This window comes from Columba livia, chromosome 2 (genome assembly GCF_036013475.1).
Source record: "Columba livia isolate bColLiv1 breed racing homer chromosome 2, bColLiv1.pat.W.v2, whole genome shotgun sequence".
NCBI lineage: Eukaryota > Metazoa > Chordata > Aves > Columbiformes > Columbidae > Columba > Columba livia.
This window is the reverse complement of record NC_088603.1, coordinates 71,191,654-71,203,559: the sequence shown is the minus strand read 5'-3', so window position 1 is coordinate 71,203,559 and position 11,906 is coordinate 71,191,654.

The following is an 11,906-nucleotide window of genomic DNA, read 5'->3' as shown; positions in this document are numbered from 1 at the left end:
ATTATCTGTGCCAGTAATGGGAAGATCATGTTGCCTCTCTTTAGTTGCCCAAGTAATTAAAATCAGCAAGCGCTTAATGGATGATGTTTTGTTTGCAGCAAGACGGTATTGCTAAGATGGATAAGTACTATTGTGAGAGAAAGAAATTGGCACAAAGTAATATAGCTGTGGTTTTGGTGGGTTTATATTAATAGATGTTGAACTGGGGAAGCTTGTGGTGTTTGATGGGTTGTGCGTTAGAATGCAGGGTTAGAGCTCTCCAGGACCCAGCCTGCACTTCATGTACGGTGATATGGGTAGTAAAAGACAAAAAGCAGTAAGAGAGAAAATAAAAAAACATGTCATGACCTGTAATAAAAAATGAATCCCACAAGAATTTTGGAGTATTCGCTTAATACATTCCATGTGTTGTAACTATGGCAAAACTTTTTGAGCTGCGAGCTAGCATTCCGAAGTAATTCCCGAAATTGGACTAACTGGCAGGGATAATTTTTTTAAGTCAACATAACCGTATTTATAACATTTGACAAACTAACTGTAGTTTACTTCAGGCTGTTGTATCTGGTTTCTTATGGTATGTTTCACTGTTCACCTGAGAGCTCTGTTGTGCAGAACTGGCCAAATCTAATTTACATACTGGTGGCTCTGTGGTCAACTGGAATTATGTCTTTGCCTTGTAATTCTGTGAACCTGGATTCATATCTGATGGGAGTTCAATAGAATAATGTGTTTGGTGGTCTCAGTTACCAGCATGTCACCAGAAGAAATTTGTCCATATTAGACAAACTACCGAGATTTGATGGAGTCCAGGCCAATTCTCTGATCTAGAGAAGACAAATAGGGGAAGAAAATGTCATGAGTTCAAACTAAATTAGCTCTGGTCTGGGTATCTAATGTTCACAACTGGTACTTGTATAGTAGACACTGCAAGCTTTGTAGACCTTTACAATACCATGAAGGTAATATTTTCATAAGAAAGGACAGTTGCTGAAATGGATTAATATGCATATCGCATACATTCTTTTTTCATCTTCTAGATTTATTGAATGTCCATTTTAGCTGCTTTGATTGTGTTTTCTAAGGTATTTACAGAGCAATATCCTGTCCAAAGCCAATGTAGTTTTCACCTAGTTTTGCATCAAGGCATAATTGCTTTACAGCAGTCAGTAGAAATAATTTACTTACATGAGGGTCTGTCATTTGTTCTTTTTGGCTGATTTTCTTCAGTTTTTGTAGTGACACTAGAGCTTGTACCATGTACCAGTGAGAACAGAGCATGTAGCCATGTACCCTTGCTACCACCCTTTCTCTGAGAGCATGTGGACATGGAATAGAAGAATCATAGGAAAATTTAGATTGGAGGAAATTCCATGCAGTTTTGCAATTTACAGAATTTCCCTGTTTTTGGGGGGAGAGATGCTGTAGTCTAGGAGAGAAGCTGGGTATGTCAGCATAGAGGGTCTTTACAGGACCTCCCTGGCCTGAGGGAGAGAGGCTGTGGCCTGGCTGTGAGATTGGGCAGATGGGCGTAGTGGTTCTAGCCGTGCTATGTGTGATCCTCCTGCAGGCCTATGGGGACTCCTGGGTTCTCCTTCCTCCCCAGAGGCTGGTGGGACGGTTCTTGTGCCAGGCTGTTGGGTTCCCTCCCCAGAGGCATTCTCAGGAGTCCTGGGGAGCTCTGGGTTACACTGGTACTTGTACGTGTCCTTAGAGGACTGGGTAGAAGACACCTCACTGCTGAGTAGTTTGCATAAACTAGGCTCTCATTGTCTTACTTACTGTCGCCATCACAGTCTGCTTGTTCCAGACATTTCTGGATACTTCTGCACTCCTTGATGATCAACAGAGTGTTTGCATAGTTTGGCTATCTGTTTCCTCGAGCACACAAAAACTGTTTGGTTGGTTGGGACAGTTGGGTGGTTGTATTTCACCCACTTCAATTGCAGCAAAAAGTAGGTTAAAATTCACAGGCTTATGCTAAGAGCCATGCTAGCTGTGCTTAACTCACACTAGCTGCTACATGAAGTCACTGCGTTTATTAGCTGACACAGTCTGTGTGTGGTCTCAGAATTCTGACATGGCTGTCCTTTTCTGTAGAAGGATAAGAATAATCGTCCTAGCAATATTTCTCAATAGTATTTCTACACGCAGTAGAGTTGGCAAATGTTTCTGACTGATGTTGTACAAAACAGATTCCTGTTTTTAATGAAAATGAGTGGACATCATCTGTTCACAAAATGCATGTTATCTGGACCAGCTCTCATTGTAGGAATATATCAAAAGGGCAAAGAATGCAAATAACAACTGAAGTTATATGAAAAAAATAATGTAGTTGTAAGGAAGCAAAGCAAAAAAAAAAACAACACAGAAGGCACAAAAAAAAACAAATGCAAAAAACCCCACAACCAACAAACACCCTAAAAAACAAACCCACTCCCAGGCCTAACTGGGAACATTGAAAATTACAGAAGAGTCCCTAAACAAAGATTGGAGCCCTGCAGTAGTGGCCTCACTGTGGTAAACTAAATCATCTGTACAAGCTGGTTCCAATAAACCATTCAATGTGATAAAGGGGTGCTATTATATTACAAAGCCCAGAAGGCTCTGGTACTTCTACTATCATGAGCTGAATAGGTTAAAAGTATTTTAATGCAGCTGGCATAGCTTTCTGCAGTGAAATCAGAGCTACAGGCAGAAAAAATACCCCTTTATTAACGTATACAGTAGGTCACCAGGACAAATTAGAAGTAAGTAATCTAGTTTGTTCCGATCATTCAATACTGTGAAAACAGTTTAAGAAACCATGTAAAAGCAGCTGGGAAGCAAATAAGTTTTATAAGAAGTCTTGTAATAAAAAGTTTCTCTTGAAAAATTAATTACATGTTGTAGTTGAAGGGGGCCTCTTAAGATGCAGCCATGTTTTCTACTGGAAGGGAAGGTAGCCCAGAATCAGCCTCTGAAGGGAAGACTCTTTGACACCTTGCAGTTATTGTTTTATTCTTTCCTTCCTGTCTTCAGTACTAGCGGTATGACAGAAGAGAGAGTTGCCTGCAAACAATAAATCCCATTTTGAAACATCCGCTGTCCTTGAAGTTCTGTATTGCCTTTGTGGTCATCTGACATTCAGTAAAATAGGACGAAGACAAAACAAAGTCTGTGAGCCAAATACCAGAATCCTTACTCAGGCTCCATTCCCTGCTTGTTGATGAAAAATGTGCGAGAATGGGCTGCAAGGGAGAGGAAATCCCTGTAAATTGAAATTCCTCACAGTTTCCTCATGAATTGTCTGGTCAGAATGGCTTTTAAATCCCAGGAACCTCAGTCCTTAAAATTTGAAATGCATATTTTAGGAGATCTGAAGGCGTCAAGCAATCAAATGTGTATGACATAGCATTTGATGATAGCTCTGTGGCAGCATGGTTCTACTGAATTTTTCTGATGGTGTTTATGAATGGCGTATGCATAGGGAGACTGCTGGGCCAGGCAAGTTCCTTGTAAGTGTGGCTTCAGTGGATGAGGTGACAAGATTTTTTCTTTTTAATAAGGATCAGTAGGGTATGATTTGTTCCCAACTCTACAGAGGCAAAAATCCCAGTGGGCCAAAAACCTTGAATGCTTAATTCTTTTTTTTTTTTTCATTGATGGTAATTTGTGCAAACCAGATGGTCTGGAAGAAGGAAAGAATTGCATATACAGGGTGTTTTAGCAGTATCAGGTGATCTGGAGGGACAAGCTCCCTTTACCAGTAAAGCCTTCTGAATTTTCGGTATGTCAGTCGCTTGAAGTCACGGGATGTTTGGCAGGAAAGACTGTGAAGACAAATGGGGGAAACACTCTGCTGAGTCACTACTTTCCTTGCAAAGGGGAGCTCTGAGGTTTTGCAGCTCTGTTTTCAGTGCAGCCTTCTTTGCGTGGTGCTCTATATCTTTAGCAGGTGTAACTAGGCACAACTCCTCCAAAAGCCCACCCAGCCTTCCCTGGCTACCTTGATTGAGGATCTAGTCTTTAAACACCATTAGGCTTCATGATTAATTAATTAATAAATAATTATAAATAATTAATTAATAAACCTGTCATTTGGGTCAGGTCTTCAGTAGATTAAAATCGGTATAGCTCAACACATCTACATAGTTGCTCTGGCAGACATAGGCTGCACATTTAGCTTTCAGATTTTACTCTGATTCATGGAACCAGAGCCACAAATAGAGACCTAAATGCATCACTGTGTTAGCTATATATGCCCACATTCAGACATCACTGGCTTCCACCACAAATCTCCTAACGCATTCATGGCAATTAGTTATTTCATGATTAGCATGAGAAAATATGATGTACTGGGAGCTATCTCCCCCACTCCTCCTTCCTGCAAACCCTTGATCCTGCAGTATTTGAGAAAGAAAAACTAATTCAAATATTAAGTAAAATTTCTTGTCACAACAAATATGGAATAAAAAAATGATTTGAAATACTCAGTATCATTTATGATGTAATCTCCTGGCAATAGAAAGCTGGCAATGTGCTACAGTCATGCTTTCAATTACATTACTAAGTAATCACACATTAAAGTCTAATGGCAAATGATTCTTTATTCCCAGGGTGCCCTGTCCAATTGTTTTCTAAATTGGTTTCAGGAATAAGGATGCAAGCATGACTGCAAAAATATTATTTATGGTTTGGAAGTCATATTTTGTATCCTTTTTTTCCCCTGTGTGCTTTCTGGCAGATATTTCAGAATGTAGTTTATTATTTCTAGGTTCATGTTTTAGTTTGACAGTTAAGAAGTGCTTAAACCTCATTATAAACTTGGTTGGATTGATAGATAGAGTTGTCAGATTTCCAGTGCCACCAAATACGTTGCTTGTCCCATAGGAAATTAATATTCTCTGAGGAAAGACCTGTGCTAGAATTCAGTATTTTTGCCTTGCTCATGCACTTGCATCTCCCATTATCAGTGCCTGCAGCAACTGGTATACAGTAAAAAGAATGTCCAGATTTTGTCTTTTGACAATACTAGAGTCTTCAAATATGGCAAAACATAGGTCTTTCTCTTTATAAAATAAAAAAGAATACAAAGAAATTAAATTAAGTATCTGGAGAATGGAGAACCTCGAAGTGCAAGATAGTTCTTGAAGCTTTAGGAAAGTAAGAATTCAAATTGTGACAGAAATTCATGCTAAATCTTTGAGGTTTGCCTTTACATTGTGCTCTGCATGCTGGAAAAGTATATACACTTGATGCTTTCCTTTTTTTCAATGTCACTGTGTTTAAACATCTTGGATGTCTTCAATTTCATGTTAGTGCTTAATGAACAGGATATGTACATTCAACTGCATTTTTGCATAGTGCAGAAAAATAAAATACTTCATAAAGTCTGATTAATCAAGCCATCACACCTTAAGTTCATCAAAAGGATTCTGTACCTCTGGTGGTTACTTGAGTACTACTTGGGTGCCACTCAGATACAAAGAAGGAAGAAATGCAAAGCAGGCTTGTGTGAAGAGTGTGAGTTATGAAAAGATCATGAAGAAGAATTATATTATAGTTGCATAGGTCTACCCCAGACCCAGCTGAAGCAGCCAACACCATGAGCAGCAGCCATCTGTCCATTGGAGCATTCTACACTCCATTCCTGAGCATAGAACTTAAGTTCTGAAAAATCTAGATGCTTCAGACAGCCCAAATCTAAGTGTCTCTGGTTTCCTGTTGACACCACTCCTAATCATGGGAAAATTTCCATGGTCTCTGGTACCTTCAGAGAAACAAAGCTTTATGCTGCTGCTAATATTATTATTAATATTAATGTGTACATATAGAAAAAAAGATACATTCAGAACTTAATTGTATTATATAGAAAGATATTTAACAAAGACACAGCTAATGTTGGGTTAGCATTTATGGAGCAAACTTTCAATGGCAATGAATGTTTCTGGTGGCTCCTCCTGCTCCCAGGATTTCTGCCTCCTATCCTCCTTATACTCCCTGTGCTGTGTGGTTTGTTATGTGATGTGGAGATACTGTGAAGCTGTTTTTTCTAGTTTCATTCTTCCTTTGCATTCACACCAAGCGTGTCATCTGGTGGAATAACGCTGCTACCGGATACATAGACCCAGCAGGAGCCCAATGTGAGCACCGCCAAGCTGCCCCAGAGCCCAGTATGAGCCCTGCAAGGTTTGATGAATTCTAAATGTTAATTAAGTCAGATGGCTAGTTTTAGTTAAGACCATAAGTGGGTCTGATCCCTGTGAGACTTTGCTATAGTGAAAACGCAAGCACTACAAATTACATTACCGTAATGACTTTTACAGGGACTATACGCTGAGACTGGTAACTGAGACAGTCGAAGAGGTTGCTTGCTGTGTAGGAGGTGTATTATGAAGACAGCAGTAGACCACAGTAAAAGTAATGTTTAACATAGAAGTGGAATTCCAATCAGTGGTGTTGTGGTAGATGGATCTGGTTGTTTGATTTGACAACCTCAGTCTCTGTTTTGTACTGAAACACTTGATATTGTTGTGGATGTCAGTGCAGACCACCTCTGGGTTTTCTGAAGGGAAGGAACCACAACCAGTTCTGGGAGAAGGGTTTGTCTTGGTGGTGTTTTCCTTAATGATATTACCTGAAGATCAGATGAGGTTGTTTTGCAGAAGGGGCCTGGCGGTGCCTCTTTGCTCTCAAATCTGCAAATAGAATGGGTCGCTTGAGAAAACTGTCATGTTTGGGACCCACAGCAGGACAACACTGGCCTTACTCCCTGTAGCACTGTGCGAGGAAATGGTTTGCCTCCATGTTGTGAGCTGCACGATGTGGACTTTGAATGAGACTCTTAACCAGACCTTTGACCTAAGTCCTGAATTAAACTTGACAGACTCAAGTAAGATTGTGGCTCAGTGTGCATAGATATTCTGAAAAAGTCCTGCATTATTTATTTGATTGATTTGCTTTCAATGTAAAATTTTATATAGGTACCACAGATATTTTTCATGTGCCAAAGTGCTCATTTTAAGTATAATGCTGTAAATCCTAAAGTAAACAACTATATGAATAATTTCTTTAGATGTTACTCTCTCCCTGTCTCATAAGTACTCTTGAGAGATTTTTAGCATTGAAGTGCCTTGTATTCAACTACACTTAGGAAGCGAGTCTAGAGTATCTGCTTCTTGCATTTATTGGGTCACTTCTTGACCTGAAACAAGATCAGCTGAGGACAAACACTAAGCATGAAGAGAATAAAGTTTATAAAAATGGCAGTTGCTGCAAGTGTTCTTTAAAGAAATATTTTTGTTGTGAGATTCTAACTGTATCTGCCTCTTCTTGTAAAAGAAGGGGGAGCAGATAAAAAAATGAGGTTGGAAGTGTTCCAAATCCTCTAAGCATAATTTGCTGATGTTTGGTTTGTGCTACAAATGTTCAGAAATTAATTAGAAAACTGTCCAAATTCCCTGAGAGTACACTGACACATTGTCTTTCACCAAAGGTTGTTGCTAACAGTAAGAAATGGTTCTGGTGCAGCATGTATGCAGTGTGTGCTAAGTACTTACTGTTATATAATTTTATTTATAGGTCTCCAGGCCTTAAAATGATCTAGCCTTTTTGTGCTAGGTGATGTACAAAGAAAGTGGGGGACAAAGGAATAAGGAAGGGCCCTTGCTCTGAAAAGTGGGCCATCCAAAGAGGAAAAGCTATATACAGGATGCATTTATTTCCATTTTATGCTGTAGGTTTAGAGACAGAGCAAGATTTGCCCTGACAGAACAAGGTGTTTTAAACACCTTCCTAATAAAAGCATCTAATTCTTCTCTTGTGAATATGTATGTTGGTATCTTGACTGAACTTCTTGGTGGCTCGTCTAAAAATCACATTTCATGTCACACGTGACACAGGCAGCAATGAAAGCCAAATCTCCTGAATGCCAGTCCTGTGGTTTAGCAGTGGTGTCAGTCTAAGTATGAAATCCCTACCATTTATTGAAGATTATCAAGCATCTGTATCTTCCTCTCTTTCAAGTTCTGGAGAGTTCAACAAGTTTCAACTTTCTTATAGTTAACATCAGGGCTTTTAAAAAACTTTTTCTTTTCAGTTATTGCTTGTGGTGGTGTGAGCAAGGTATGGTCTAGTTCTAATACACAAGCAAGGTGATGAGGGTAAATCAGGACAGGTTGCTGTGGTTTGCAACTCAGTTCAGGTTAATAATGTAACCTATTGCAGCAGAAATGCTTTGAGTCACAGAACTGTGAGTCAATTTAGACTACAGTGATGTTTTCATGTCTGTTTTGGAGTTATGAGTTTACAAGTTACACATTAAAATACCCATTAACATTTTAGTCAAAATTTGTGCTTCCACTCTAAGCAGGTCCTAATTCCTCCTTTAGTTATTTATTTGAAACATCAAGATTTCATTTTAGATTGCATTCAGAGATTTTAAGACTTTGATTTGGCTTCATACATAGGTTTTTTTATCAATTTAATGCTATTATGACTTCTAAAATCACTTAAGTGTCAGTCCAACATGTCAAGATAAACTATGTTTGAGATTTAAAATTATTTTTGCTGTTATTGTGGAATAGACCTTTTTCTTTCTGAGAAAGAATTTTGAGGTGAATGTCATAGTAAATTAATGAACTTTTGATCTTGGAGTGATATAAATTTGTGATAGGCCTTGACCTCAGTAGACTGTGGACTAGGCTCTAAATGCATCTTGTGTTTTGGATTATAGCATTCTTCTTGGGATTATTGTGTACTGTACTTGAAGTAAGTGAGATACTCTATGTTCTATTTTGGATTTCAGCTTTCTAAATATTAACATCTATGACACTGAGAAATGGTAAAAGCCTCCAGGGATATTTCAGATAGAAGAAAGTGCAGTGAACCTGTCTATATAACTGATCACACCTTGACTTAGAAACTTATTCTGAAATCAATGCCACACAACTGCATATGCAACATCAGGGGGAGTTCTCAGAGGAGAATATAAAGTATAAGCAATGTTCAAAATCATAAATGCATGATCCTTTCTTCAACTAAAAACCCAGTTGTGGAATATTTTTTTTTTTGTTTCTTTTAATTTAAGGAACATGACCAAAGTTAACTAGAAATTGATTCAGTTTAATGTTTCCAAGGAATCAAATAACTTATTTTCATGGACTTCCAATTTAAGCCGATGGATAGGGAAGCTAGCTGGTGAACACATGGCTTTCACATGCAGCATAAGCTGTTATCAAACTTCAGGGGTTTGTGAACTCAAAATTCTTGTGAGCAACTCCTGCTTCTTTCTAAATTCAGTTCAATATATCTTGGTTTTTATTTATATTCTCCAGATTGTAACTTGAAGCATAGGGATGGAAAAAAAAAAAGGGAGGAAAAAAAACCCAACCACTGACTAATTAATCCTGTTTTAGATAGAGGAAATTCTGAAGCCTCGAAAGGAGACTGATGTTTGTTAGATGCCTATTCCAGTTTTGGAGCTCAGACACTGAGGATATGTGTTTAGACTTCTGAGATGAACTAAATTTATTTGAAGCTTACCTTTTACAGCTGCAACAGACAATACAATTATTCATGTAATGTGCATATGTATATGTATGTACAAACATTCCGATGAAGCCATAACCAAGAATTGTGTACTGGAAATGCAAAGAATGGTGAGGAACAGTATCATATGAAATGGTGCATCAGGGCATCTGAAAGTGCTTCTCTTGTAGTAGTTAAATTCTTAATAATTATTCCTGAAAATGTCCTTTATGGTAAAGCTTTTCAAGAAAAATAAAAAGTGTCAAAAGCTAAAAAGTGTTTGTGACCATTTAAACTTATTCCTAAATTCAACAGAATTTGTTTCTTATTCCCAAATGCATTCAAGCTAATGGTTAGTTTTAAACATGTGCTGAATCTGTATGAGCATGAATACATAATTAATTTTTAAGGGCCCTTGCTGAATAGGTTTGTTTTTCTGATTCAGACTCTGACTATGGAAACCCATGATGCATTTTTATTCCACAATGAATATCAAAGTCTCTTAAGTTCACCAGAAACTGCTGCCTTTTTTTCATTAATGTGGACTAGGTCTTTCATTCAGGTTTTTATTCTACTCTCTGCCGATGTATTGCTGTAAGACTGGAGTAACTTGAGCGAGTTACAAACTTAGGTAATTCATAAAACTGTAAAAAGAATTGTGCTGACTCCATCATATATGCTATATATTTTCCTTGATGTATATGAGCTACATTAATTGATTAATTACTGTATGTTTATACCTAGGCATTGAAGTAGTTATCATGCTTTTGTAGTAATCAGTTCCTCTTCTTGCTGATTCTTTTTCTTATACAATAAAAGAAATTCAAAGTAAAAGCCAATGACTGTATATCCTGTGCATTAAGGTTGCCATTTGGTGCCCTAATTAAAAAATTATGCCAATTAGTAACATAATTTCAACCAAAGTTTGTATGGATACCACTAAAAAGGGATTGTCCTAAGGCCTGAAGGCAGAGATCATGTTCAGAAACAATTCCTTTTTTCCATGAATGAGTGTATTGTTCATTCTTTGGAAAGCTGACAAAGATACTTGTTGCTGATGTTTACATTTCTGTTGAGCTGTATAAAAATATTCAGCATAATTGCATCCCACACAGGCAGACCTCGCAGCATCCTGGAGTCCCAACTTGCTCAGTGGCCTCTCTTGAGTCACATGAAGGGAGGAAAGGGGTGCAGGTATCTGATCTCACAGCGAGCACAGACACACATTGATGGTGTGACAAGAGGGAGGCCTTCCCCTTGGACGTGCCCAGGTAATATGACGGAGGAAGAGCTGTGCTGGTTGGGAATCTTGGGATGCAGGAGCATTCTTGAGGGCAAGTCTCTGCTATAAGTCTCTGCTTTTTCATTAGAAGTCTACAGAAATAGAACAATGTATTGGACATTGCATTTAACAGAGTTAATTAGTGCACAATGGTTATTTAATATGTTAATCAAGTTTTAATAATGATAAAATAGACTAATCTTGCCATTATTCTGCCATTACAGAAGTGTAATTGAAATAGATTGGAAAAAAATACAGTACATTCTTGTCTGTGTCTTAACAACTGTGAGCTCAGAAGCACTGCAGTGCTCAGATGCACATTTCAAAATAAGTTGTATCTTACCAAAGTTGATTTAGTTCAGTTCTTGTTTCATGTTAAAACGAAGAGCCACCCACTTGACAGAAACAAGTTCAGGACATAGTTCTGCAAGCATGTTCTCTCTTTTAGCTTTATTTCCTCAGGAAGAGGCTAACGCAGTCATGGTGTCTGTCCCTGACCATGTTTATCCATCTTTCTGGATATTCTCATGAGGTCCAAACTCATGGAAAACTTCAGCCAGATTTGTCACACGAGTGGCAGATGAAGTGTCCACAAGCTTCAGAGAAATGTGGAAGAGGAGAGAGTTGTTACTAGTAGCTATGCTGACAAAACGGCTGCAAGCTAAGCATGCACATTAGACTTTGGGGAATCTGTGCAAGAGAGGCATAATGAGTACAGAGTTATTTTGGGTTTCATTAGACATTAGAGAATCCAACCATAAGTCCAAGTTTGTAGGAATCCAGGCTCCATTAGTTTTACTCAGTTACTGACAGAAAAACTTGTCTAAATTTTGCAGCAGAGACAGCTGGCAGTGTGGCTTTAATCTTCATATTTTGATTATGGAGACTAGCAGGTACCATTTGGCTTGTTTTCTAAAGGAAATCCATGCAAGGATGTCTCACACTTGAGGTCCAGTTAGAATACACTAAGGGCACCAGGCCATGGGGAACAAAATTTGCAGTTTAGGCACAGCCACAAGGCATCACATATTTAATTATGGAGGGAAAGGATGCCTTCTTACTTTGGTGTGTGGTAGCACAATTGTACCAGCAGCCACAGTCTATTATATAGTATTTA